Consider the following 12,666-nt stretch of genomic DNA (forward strand, 5'->3'; position numbering starts at 1 on the left):
TGCCTCTGGCCTAGCATGCAGTTTTTATCTCAGTGATAATTACTTGGTAATTATATAAGGCTTTCCACTTCTCGAAAGCCCTAAGGGCTGGGCATGGTGGCTCATTCCTGTAATCCCAGCACTTTGGGAGGCTGAGGAGGGAGGATCACTTGAGGCCAGGAGTTTGAAATCAGCCTGGCCAACATAGCAAGATCCTGTCTCTAAACAAAACAAGACCAAAAAATTAGCAGGGTGTGGTGATGCGAGCCTGTAATCCCAGCTACTCCTGAAGCTAAAGCAGGAGGATCACTCTTGAGGCCAGGAATTTGAGGCTGCAATGAGCTATGATCATGCCATGCACTGTAGTCTGGGTGACAGAGTGAGACCCTGTTTAAGAAAAAAATAAAAAATAGTAAAAAAGGAAGTCTTAAGGTTTTTTTCTTCATTTAAGTATATTTTAATAAAGTTTACTTAAAATCTTGTAAAAAGTTAGGTTCATTCTGATGCTCCCAGGCTGGGGAGTGTAAGACGTGGTGGGCACGAACCTTGCTGATTAAAAAGGCTTAAAATAAGTTGAGAATTTTCAGGGGAAAGAATGCAATATCACATCAGTAGCTGTTTTTGAATTAGGGACTTATAAAATTGACTCCCTTTTGCCAATCTTTAATGGCAGAGATCTGGCTTAAGGGAATTTCATATAAAAAGACTTAGAGTTATGTTTGATTATAAGATTGATATCAGTGTGAGGTGGAAATAAAAGCTAAGGGAGTGTTAAGTAGAAAATTTTGTTTTCAGATTTAATTTTCTTCCAATTCAAGTTTTGAAAGTTTGTGACCACTGGATTAAAAAACTTTTCTTCCAATTTAAGTTTTAAAAGTTCATGACCAGTGGATTAAAAAACAATTTGTTTTCTATAAATCCTTTCAGTTAGATACTTTCCTCCCATAAGGCCATGAACTAACTGAGGGCAGGGATGGCATGTGAGTTTCCTGTTACACCTGTACTAAATTAACACAAATTCAGTGGCTTAAAACAACAGACATTTATTACCTTATGGTTCTGGATGTCAGAAGTCCAAAATGTGACAGCAGGGTTCATTTCTTCTAGAGGTTCTAGGGAAGAATCTTTTTGTTGTCGTTGCCTTTTCCAGCCTCTAGACGCCTCTTAGATTCCTTCATCCATGAGCCCTTCCTCCATCTTCCAAGCACACCACTCTAACCTCTGTCTCCATCATCACCTCACATTTCCTCTCTGTCTCTGACCCTTCCGCCTCCCTCCTAAAAGGAACCTTGTGATTACTTTGGGCCCACCTAGATAATCCAGGCTAATCTCTCAATCAAAAGATCCTTAATCACATAGGCAAAGTCCCTTTTGCTGTGTAAGGCAACATATTCACGGTTCCAGGGATCAGGACATGGACACTTCTAAGGGACCCATCTTTGGTGGACCCCACAGAGGGGATCTTTATATTTTGTCTTCACAAAGAGCACAGTTCCTGGTTGTCATTAAAAGTTCATTCGTATTTGTTGAATGAAGACATGCGTCTAAGATTTCATTATTTGAGTGCAGTTTCTGAAAGAAGAGAAGTGATGGTCTTGTCCTCCCACTGACACAACTGAAGCTTTGGGTTCAGGTTTAGGTACATGTATTATACAGAGACAACTGACAGAAAGGCAGAGGATCCGGGGACAGGCATAGTGGCTCATGCTTATAATCCCAGCACTTTGGCAGGAATAGGTGGGAATATCACTTGAGCACAGGAGTTCAAGACCAGCCTGGGCAACATAGTGAGACCCCCCCCCCCCTTTCTTTAAAAAAAAAAAAAAAAAGGGTGTGGTGGCTCTTGTCTATAGCCCCAGCTACTTGGGAGGCTAAGATGGAAGGATTGCTTGAGCCTGGGAAGTTGAGACTGCAGTGAGCCAAGATTGTGCCTCTGCATTCCAGCCTGAACAACAGAGAGTGAGACCTTGTTTCAGAAAGGAACCTGGAACCAAGTCATTGAAGTAATGGTTGAAGGAATCATAGATGTTGGTCTGGAAGAGGGTTTGGATGGAGTAGATGGCATTAGTTATCTTTAAATATTTGAAGGAGTATTATTGGAAAGAATAAAAAAGCCTTTTTAGCATACTCAATAGTAATGGCATTAAAAACAACAAAATAAGCATTTCAGAGTTTACTATGCCTAAGGCACTGTTTTATCATTTTATAAATTAACTTAATCCTTACATCAATCTTCTGAGATTTGCTATTACTGTATTTTACAGATAAGGAAACTGAAGCTCAGAGAGGTTATGCACCTTGTCCTAGGTCACACAACCATGAAGCAGCAAAGCTGGGATTCAATCTTTGGCATTCTGACTCCAGAGCCACCCCTGAAACCATATCACACTATGTTGTCTCCATGCCTTTAGTTCCAGAAGGTAGAAGAGGGCTAGTGGCAGAAGAAGTCCACCCCTGTATTTTTTAGAAATCTGTATTTTTTAGAAATACGGGGGTAGATTTCAAGGGAAAACACAACAATCAGAACTGCTAGCCAGGCATGGTGGTGTGCACCTGGGAGGCTGAGGCAGGAGGATCACTTGAGCCCAGGAGTTTGGAGCTGCAGTGAGCTGTGATCACGCCACTGCATTCCAGCCTGGGTGACAGAGTGAGACCCTGTCTCAAAACAAAAACAACAACAAAAGCAACAGCTGCTTAGGAACAGTGTTTCTCTGCCTTGTAATGTTACTGGAAATGGTCAAGTAGGCTATTATAAAAGGAATTCCCCAAACTGGCTGGAGATGAGACCAAATGGCAACAGAGATCCCACTGATTTTGAAATTCTGATTTGGGAACATAATTTTTTTCATTACATATATAAGAAGGGAGGGAACAACCTTTGTGCCATTTTATGTAATAAAGATCCATTATGAAAGGTATCTTTTCAACTAATTTTCCAGATTTTATTGATTAGTAACTATTCATAATATACCTGGTGTGGTAGATGTGTCCCCACCCCTTTCTAAGGTACCCTTGCTGCTCCTCCCATAAAGGAGTATGGTCTGTTTTCTCCTCCTCCTTGAATCCAGACTGGGTTTTGGACTTGCTTTGACCAATAAAGTGTTCTGTGAACTCTGGAGCCTGGTCGTTAAGGGATGTTGCACCTCTTGTCTCCGTTCTTTTGGTACCCTGAAGCCCCACTGCTGTGAAAAAGCCGAGTCTAGCCTACCAGAGGAGGAGCCCTGGCCTGGAGGAGAAGGGAGGGGCCTTGTGTGAGCCAAATGCCAGACGTGTGCATGAGGTCATCATGGCCCCCTCCAGCCCCAGTGGAGTTGTGTGATGACAGAAGTCACATGAGTGACCCCAGGAGGGACATGAACAGAACTATCTAGACTGACATCCCACAAAATCCTTAAAAAGAATAAATGTTTATTGTTGTAAGGAACTACATGTTGCGATGGTTTCTTATGCAGCAGTACATAACTGATACATAATATGTTGGTGTGGATTTGGAAGTAGTGGGTATTTTAAACTATTCTGTAATTAGACTTTTTTCCCCAGTCTAGTGGACCTCTTTCAATCTATCTAGTCATTCTTCTGTGTTGGTGAAACCTTTCTGGGTTTGGAGAAGTATTTCCTCTTAGTATTATGTGTGTTGAAGGATAAGAGTCTTTATAAGACTCTTATGTGGGGACCGGGCATGGTGGCTCACACCTGTAATTCCAGCAGTTTGGGAGGCTGAGGCGGGAGGATCACTCGAGGCCGGGAGTTCGAGACCAGCCTGGGCAACATGGCAAAACCCCATCTCTACTAAAAACAGAAAACTTAGCAGGGCTTGGTGGTGTGCGCCTGTAATCCCAGCTACTCAGCAGGCTGAGGCACGAGAATTGCTTGAGCCCGGGAAGTGGAGGTTGCAGCGAGCTGGGATCCAGCCTGGGGGACAGAGCAAGACTCTGTCTTAGAAAAGGAAAAAAATAAAAGACTCAAGTCGGGTTTGGAGAGAATTGTGATATGGGAATCTGGACTTGGTGGTTTTCTTGGAGAAAATCATGTAATTTAGAGTCTATAAAATGGGGTTCCGTTTCATGAAAATTGGACTCTGGAAAAGGCAAAAGTGTCATACCACTTTTTCCGAATATGCTAGAATATTGCACTACTATTTCATTTTCTTTAAAGCCATTGTCATTTCAGTGGGCATGTGCTTCTTTCACTTTTATTACTTGTGGTTTCCAGAGTGCTCATTTATTCCTGAATTTAGAGATACTTCAATTTTACTCTTATCTCTGCCTAACTGCTGACTTTCCCTTCTTACTTCCAAGGTAGATCGGTTTGGTTTAGTTTGCCTTTTTCAGTAAATCTTTTAAGGAATGTATGTGAGTTAGATGTTTCATGTGTATTTTGATTACATTTCATTGATTTAAATTTTTTTCATCATAGAGAGTGTCTAGTGTTATGCATAACGATTAAAAATTCTATTACACTTAGACCACTTGTATTACCTTCTAGTTTTCCTAATGGATTGATTTCATTATAGATTTTGGAAAAAATGAATCCAGTACACTCTAAGAATAGTGAGGTGGCTGAAGGAAGGCTCTGCAATTAGACTCAGTGGGTATGAATTTAAGCTTTGCTGCCTACCAGCTGTGTGATTTGGGGCAGGTTTCTTTATCCTTTCTGGGCCTTGGTTTCCTCTTGTGTTAAGTGAGGTTATCAGAAGCACCAACCTCAAAGGGTTGTTATGAAGATTAAGTGAGATAATGCTTGTAAAGTGCCTTTTCAGCATAGGAAATCCGTAAATAGTACTTGTTATAGTACAGCTATTACTAAAGCATAAGAAAACTCAGTAGAGGGAAATCTTCGTTTAAGGACATTAAGCAGTTAGTCAGTAGAAGTGACGATGGTGATGCTGATGTGGGGGGATTGTTAGCTTAATGATGAGAGCTGTCTTATTAAAGTCCTCTGGTGCATGTGAATATTGGGTTATAGCCCATTTAGTGCTTGATATCAAGATTTAAAAGCAGAAAAAATTTAAAATGGAAGTGTTGGAATCCATTAGTTGCCTGCATCAGAATTAAAGCTAAAGTACTTTTGAATGATATTGGAAGTTGCTGGGGGAAAACCATCTTGCAGCCATTATGGTTATGCATGTTTCAGGGTTTGGCAAGGTGAGCTGTGCTTTTCTTCCAAGATCAAGGAACAGGATTTCTGCCTGTATGACAGTGGGGGCTGGGAATTTTGGTTCTAATTTTTGCTCCATTGCTGGCTTCTCTGTCCATGGGCAGATCGCTGCTTCTTCCCAAGCAGGATTCTGATTCCTGAAAGGGCCCCAAAAGCTTAGCCCTCCTGTGAGGATCAGAGTAGATGGTGACTTTGAAAGCAGGTGGAGGGTTAAATTCCAAAGTAAACGCAAATGTAAGTAGCTCCAGTATAGAAAAAGCTCTGTTAGCTGAGAGATTCTTGCCATTTTATAGCTAAGATTTTATTCTGTGGCCCTCTTGAGTTCTATAATTCCCAGATAAATATATTTTTTGAAATATTCAACTTTGGGGTGTTTGTACCCAATTTGCAGGTGTAGAAAGCTCCCTATTACTCCAGTCTGAATTCCTTCCGTCTGATTCCAGGGAAACCTTTGCTATGATTTCCTTTAATGTCTAATATTAAAGGCATGTTCTATTGCTTTGTCCTCACTTGCCTCGAAATTCTCACTCTTTTCAACATTTAACTTTGAGATCCTGTTGTCTTACAGCTTTGGAGTTGCTGTTTTATCTTCTTTATCTTCCTCTTTTTGTCCTCCTACCAACTTCTGGACTAGTTTGATGCCAGGGACAACTTAATTTTTCCCCGTCTGTGTGGCTTGGTTCCAGCACTCTCTCCACTTTCACTAAGGGCCTAAATCATCCACCTCCCTGCCTCTTGGGTCTACCACAGCATCAAGGCGCTGCTTTGTAGAGCTTCATTCGAATAATTTTATGTACTGGCTTGCAAGCCTGAGGTTTCTGCAGGAAATAAAATCTAAACGTCAAATCATATGTTTTAAGACTCCTTACCACTTGGCTCCTGTTCTCCATTCCCTGAACCATCCACACTTTCTCTTCTTTACAGTTCTGACCAGTATTCCCACACTGGGAAAGTGTTCATAGACACATCTCACCATCACACATCCCAACAACCCAATCACTCTTATGTATCAATAGTGCAATCTCATTTATGTAGATTAATCAGGTAGACTGCTACTTAAACACAGGCTATGTCACTATAGATTGGCTGTTTTCTATAGAAATGATGCTGTAAGTGGTGATGACTTTTCTAGGCTATCTCACAGCTACCCACTTAGCTGATAATATTGGTGCAGGACTGACTGCATGAAAACAGAAAAGAAGCATCAGTTACACATTTTAGTAAGAATCTCCTTGATTTCAGATAGCTCTGCCTAAAGAGGGACATGCTTGTTTAGAGAATGAGAAATGGAAACTTGATAATTTTCTGAGAGAGTTTTTGGGAACCTCTAAGGGTCTGGACATTTAAAAAAGGTTCCAGTCATATTCCCAAATATACAGCTTTCCTTTTCTTTTTCCTTTTCCTTTTCATTGTGTCATAAATCCCTTAAGAGATATCTCCTCTGATTTACTTTCTGGCTGCACAGCTGAAATAAACAGGGAAAACAAAGTAGGGAAGTAATTTTCCTGAGATAAGTGGGCAAGTGTTGAAGGCCGAAAGAATGAGGGTCGTGATCAACTTAGTATACCACTGGAAGCTATGTGAGTAAGCAGCAAACTGTTTCTCATGAAAGCAGGTTGTTGGCAAACTGACAAACTGTGTCCGCCTGCCAGAAGGAATGCTGGGGGCAGGCACCACCCAGGCACAGTGTTTCTTGTGATTAGGCAAATCTGAAGCCTGTTAGCAATAATGTGAACCTGTGATCAATCAAGCAGCTGACCAATCGTTACCTCCTCCTCCCTGCTCTTTCTACCCAATAAAAACAAAGGGCTGTAGAAGCTGGAGGTTGCTGCCTTTGCTGCCTAGAAGCAGGGAGCTCTCTTTTTCTCCTGGCCCCTTCCTTTAAAATAGTTACTTTTGTTTTAAGTTTTCATTTCTGCCTTCATCCTCCTTCCTTTAGTCTGCTAATGATGGTCTCAAGTAGTAACAGTAGTGACTGTCGTAGTGACAGTCTCAAGTAGTAACTATGGCAGTCAGCTACAGGCAAGAGTTGAAAAGAGGTGTGAGGAAGAAAGGTCTGTTAAGGAGATGGGGGAGTGTCTGCGGTGGTGGTGTTTCGAGGTGGCATTCGTGTAATGGAGAGTGGTGAAAATGAAAGTGGAAAGTACTGCCTGCCCATCATTCCCTTGGGAGTAGCAGAGAGGTAGGTGGTGAGGAAGAGGCTCTGGGCTGAAAGCTTGCAGGTGGCCCCCAGGGATAGTTTGCTTGCTGTCCAGGGTGGCCTTGGATTGGGCGTCAGAAGAGGAAGGAGACATTAACGAAAGCCCTGGGGATGCCAACCTCCTGAAAGAGGTCTAGATGCAGGTAGGATGGGCACACCCCTGGAAGGTCAGCCAGATTTCTTTGATTCAGGGGGAAAATCAGGGTCTGGGTTAGGTAGGCTCCTGATGAATGAAATTCACTAGTAACTGCTAATGTTTGTTGAGTGCTTATTCACTGTCAGGGCCTGGGCTAAGCATTTTACATTTAATCCCTTCAACAACCCTATGAGAAAACATTTGGGAGGCTGTTATCTACCCAAGTTTCCTCAACCAATAAATGACAGAGCCTGGGACTCCCCCTGCACCTGCCCACCCCTTCTCCCCGACCCCACAGGTGGGTTTGGTGCCAGAATTTATCACTGTGCTGTCAGGTGGAGACTATTTGGTTCAATCCCTAAATTTTGGGAGTGAGGGGACAGCTAGTTTTGCTGCTTAGTTACCTGCTGTTTTGCTGCTAGTTACTGTGTATCTTTGTGCATATGTCTACAAAACATATAGCATTATTGAAACTGTTATTGTTTCCTTATACCACTGAATAGAAGAAAATGGAGTTTCTGCTGGGGGTCACTGTCTGTGGAGTTTGCACGTTCTCGCTATGTCTGCAGGGGTTTTCTCTGGCTACTCAGTTTCCTCCCATATCCCAAAGCTGTGCCCATTAGGTGAATTGGTGTGTCTAAATGGTCCCAGTGTGTGAATGTAACCGAGTACCCTATTAAGTGTTTCTGTGATGGCATCGAATGCCTGTTGATGTTCATCTGTCCAAGGTTGAGGGCTCTGAATCTAGTCCCTTTTAAAGGCCTCATAAACTGGCTTAGCCGTCAACCCCAAATTTGGAATTCAAATTCAACAAAAGTCAGACATTCCTAGGAATCCCTGCAATTGCCTCTTGTTTTGGGGAGCCTTTGGGGCCACTGTTATCTGCTTTCAGTGGGGTCTTTAGGCTCCTTCAGCCTGAAGTCGAGGTTCCAGAGACTAGACCTTGATACAGCGCAGACACCTGTGAAAATCTCCCCTACCAGGAGATGGCTTCAAGGCTACAGTCAATTTACAACCCAGCTGAGCCCCAGATGATGCCAGCCCCTTCACAAGATGGAGCAACAATTCAAGACGAGTCATTGGAACAAGTCATGCATGCCTGCACTGCCTCACCCCATGCCACAACTTCCTTCCCCTTCTTTTTTATTTATTTATGTATTTATTTTTATTTTATTTATTTTATTTTTTTGAGACGGAGTCTTGCTCTGTCGCCCAGGCTGGAGGGCAGTGGCGTGATCTCAGCTCACTGCAAGCTCCTCCTCCCAGGTTCACGCCATTCTCCTGCCACAGCCTCCCGAGTAGCTGGGTCTACAGGCGCCCGCCACCACGCCCGGCTAATTTTTTGTATGTTTAGTAGAGATGGGGTTTCACTGTGTTAGCCAGGATGGTCTTGATCTCCTGACTTTGTGATCTGCCCGCCTCGGCCTTCCAAAGTGCTGGGATTACAGGCGTGAGCCACCGCGCCCAGCCTGCCTTCCCCTTCTTAAGCCTTTGCACTTCGCTTGGAAATTTGAAGTGGTTCCATTAAGGCAAGAGTCTAGACCGTCTTGCACATTGCTAGCTTTGGTCTGTAATCAAGTCACTTTCTTTCTACCATATCTCTATCTTGCTAATTTGTTTTACAAGTGGTGAGCAGCTGAACCTGTGTTTGGTAACGAGTGTGGGGGTGTGAGTATGAGTGGGTTCTGTGCTGAGATGGCATCCTGTCCAGGGTTGGTTCCTGCCTTGCGTCCTGAGCTTCTGGAATGGGCTCCAGCTACCAGAGACCCTAAATTGGAACAAGTCGGGTGGAAAATGAATGCATAAAAATTATCTAATAAAAATTTGTAAAGTCTATGATAATCATACAAATGCATGACAAAAAAATGTAGTATGGAAGCTCTCAGTGAGCCCACTCTAATTGTAAATGTTTTGAACTGCATGGTGGCAGGAAGTGCTCCTTATAATTTTTGCTTTGCAAACATTTTATTCCTTGGTTTAACCCACCACCAGTACAACTGCCATCACTTGCTGATTCATCAAACTTGGGTAAATAATGATCTTACCTGTCCTTATTAATCTTTAAGTGTATGTATAGCTCATGTTTATTTCAGTGTTTACTATTAGAAGTGTTTTGGTCTTTAGATGTTTGGTGTTTTTGTGACCAGAAATATGCAGTAGGAACTTACCTTTTGTTTATATCAATTAGCCTGTGGTAAAATTAGTTGCATTATACATTGTTTTGCTTAAAGTTACAATTTCCAAGACCCTACTAGTGATGTTAAATAAGGACTCATTGTACAATCCAGCTAAGAGCAGCACTAAGCTGGGTGCAGTGGCTCACGCCTGCAATCCCAGCACTTTGGGAGGCCATGGCAGGCAGATCTCCTGAGCTCAGGAGTTTGAGACCAACCTGGGCAACAAAAAAACTAGCCTGGCGTTGTGGTGCGTGCCTGTAATCCCAGCTACTCAGGAGGCTGAGGCAGGAGAATCACTTGAGCCTGGGAAATTGAGGCTGCAGCGAGCTGAGATCATGCCACTGCACTCCTGCTTGGGCAACAGAGCAAGACCCTGTCTCCAGGAAGAAAAAAAAAAAAGCACCAAAATGAAAAATTATTAAACCGAATTTTCTAGTTCCCTGAGGATTAAATCCTTAACGCAGGAGAATTGTCTCAGATAGAATGTCTCTGAAAAGCATCTAATGGCAAGCCTTCTAAAACTTTTATTTAGTCTACAAGATCATTTGTGTTCAAATTTCAATCCTTTTAGAAGATCAGCTTTTTGTTAATCAGATTCTTCGTGAGGCAAAGAGGTCATCCGATGTAATACCAACATCTTTTGACAGGCAAGACATTAAATTATAAACCAAGACGTTAAAATTACCTTCCCACTAAGGGGAAGCCTATCAAATTCCTGAAAAGTTCCAGAAAGGAGTCTTGTTATTCTGAAGATGAAAGTATTTAAAAATAAATTGTGAGTAGAAATGGATAAGGCTAGAAGTAGTTCTGAAAAATAGTAAGGAACTTGAGAAAGTGTTATTGAAATACTAGGGCTTAGGCATGTGTTTTAAAGCATGAATGACTGCTTCTGGATCTCTTAGGTTGCAGGAAAAGTCCAGACCAAACTTTCTGGGTGACTTTTAGGTGATGAAATGGGGCACTCTGGGTGCAAGATCGCTTATTTCTGAAATCATGGTTTATCAAAGCTGAAGTTTATTTCCCTTCCTGCTCTGCCTCCCAGTCTCCTGAAGAAAGGAGCTTGTGTGTGGCAGATTCTGAGTCAGGCTCTAAGTCTGAGTAACTGTACGCTGGCATTAATGGGATTGGCCGTGGCAGAGTGGAGGGGCAGCGGCCTGGGTCCAAAGACTTGGCTTTGAGCCTTGGCTCAGTTGTTTACTTATTTGTTTACTCATTTATTTAGACAAAAATTGTGCATATTTATGGTGTACAATGTGATGTCTAGCTATACGTTGTGAGATGATTAAATCAAGGTCATTAACACACCCATCACCTTACCTCCTTATCGTTTTATGATGAGAACATTTAAGATCTACTCTTAGCACTTTTCAAGAATATAATACATTATTGCTAACTGTAATCACCATGCTGTATGATAGATCCTCAGAATTTATTCATCCTGTCCAACATCTTTTAACCAGCATCTTCCCCCCTTCCCCCCAGCCCCTGGCAACCACTACTTCTGTGAGTTTGACTTTTTTTAGATTTCACATATAAGTGAGATCATGCAGTATTTGCTTTTCTGCTCTGGCTGTTATTTCTGGCTCTGTGACCTCATCACATTTGTCATCTATAAAATGCCTACCTCCCCTGTTCCACTTCCACCTACTTCACCAGGCTGTTGTGAAAACAAAATGAGATAATGTGTGAATTCTGGGGTTTGGCATTACTGTCACATGTTAGAAGTAGTTGGTGGGGTTGGGGAGGGGGGTGCGGCTTAAAATTTTGCTCTTAATTTGGCATCCACAATGAGACATATTTGAGAGGTTTAAGTAAAGCAGTAAAGGCCATAAATGGGTTTAAATTTAGTGAACTCTGTTAGTTGGAACATTTGGAATCATTTAATTTGCTGAATTTTAGGATCTAACTTTCCTATACCTTCTCTATTACTTAGAATATAGTCATGGCTGCCATGATGGAGAGATCTAGAATAGGAGAGGCTTCAACAACCTAGAAATGCATTTCTTTTTCCTGTAACAGTCTAGATCTAAGTAGTCTGGGGCACTTTGGGGGTTGGGGGTAGTACATGGATTTGGGGACTGAGAGGCCTCTGTCTTGTCCATGTGGCTTTCACCTCTTCATCCATGGTGGCTGTTCCAACTCTGTTCAACAGGAAAGGGAGGGAAAGAAAGAGATGGCCACAGCCTTGTCCCTTCACTCACATCCTTTTGAATGGAGCTATTCAGGTGTCCACACTTAGCTACAGTGTAGTGTTGGTGTCCAGAGGAAATTTTAATTGCTGTGTGAGAAGAGAGACTGAATTCTGAAAAGGGGTAGTGAGGGGCAGTGGGTAACGAGCAGTGTCTGTCACAGATGCCTGTGGTTGTATCATTAACTGCCCTTTAAGAAATGTATGGATGAGGCCTGGCACAGTGGCTTGTGCCTATAACCCCAGCTACTCAGGAGGCTGAGGTGGGAGGATCACTTGAGGCCAGGAAATCAAGATTAGCCTGGGCAACATAGACCCTGTCTCCAAAAATACATAAATAAAGTGCGTAGATGCATGGCAGACAGACAGGTTTATAGTATTCCATTCTGATAATCAACTGCAGGATGGTACTTGATTTCTTATATATATTTTTTGAGGCAAGGTCTCACTCTGTCACCCAGGCTGGAGTGCAGTGGCACAATCTTGGCTCACTGCAACCTCAGCCTCTTGGATTCAAGTGATTTTCCTGCCTCAACCTCCTGAGTAGCTGGGATTACAGGCAAGTGCCACCATGCCTGGGTAATTCTTGTATTTTTAGTAGAGACGAGTTTTGCTGTGTTAGCCAGGCTGGTCTCAAACTCCTGGCCTCAAGTGATCCACCTGCCTTGGCCTCCCAAAGTGATGGGGTAACAGGTGTGTGCCACCGTGCCCAGCTGATTTTAAGTTTTTATTTTATTTTTTAGAGATGGGATCTGGCTATGTTGCCCAGGCTGGTCTCAAACTCCTGGCCTCTAGTGATCCATCTTGGCCTCCCAAAGTGTTGGGATTA

General features: G+C 42.6%; 1 protein-coding gene across 8 annotated transcripts in view; it reads left to right on the plus strand.

The window, feature by feature from the left end:
* HHAT (hedgehog acyltransferase) overlaps positions 1–12,666 on the plus strand; it is a 346,361-nt gene that overhangs the window by 8,574 nt on the left and 325,121 nt on the right. The gene's annotated exons all lie outside the window — the stretch shown is intronic.

Source organism: Piliocolobus tephrosceles, chromosome 1 (assembly GCF_002776525.5).
Source record: "Piliocolobus tephrosceles isolate RC106 chromosome 1, ASM277652v3, whole genome shotgun sequence".
Lineage (NCBI taxonomy): Eukaryota > Metazoa > Chordata > Mammalia > Primates > Cercopithecidae > Piliocolobus > Piliocolobus tephrosceles.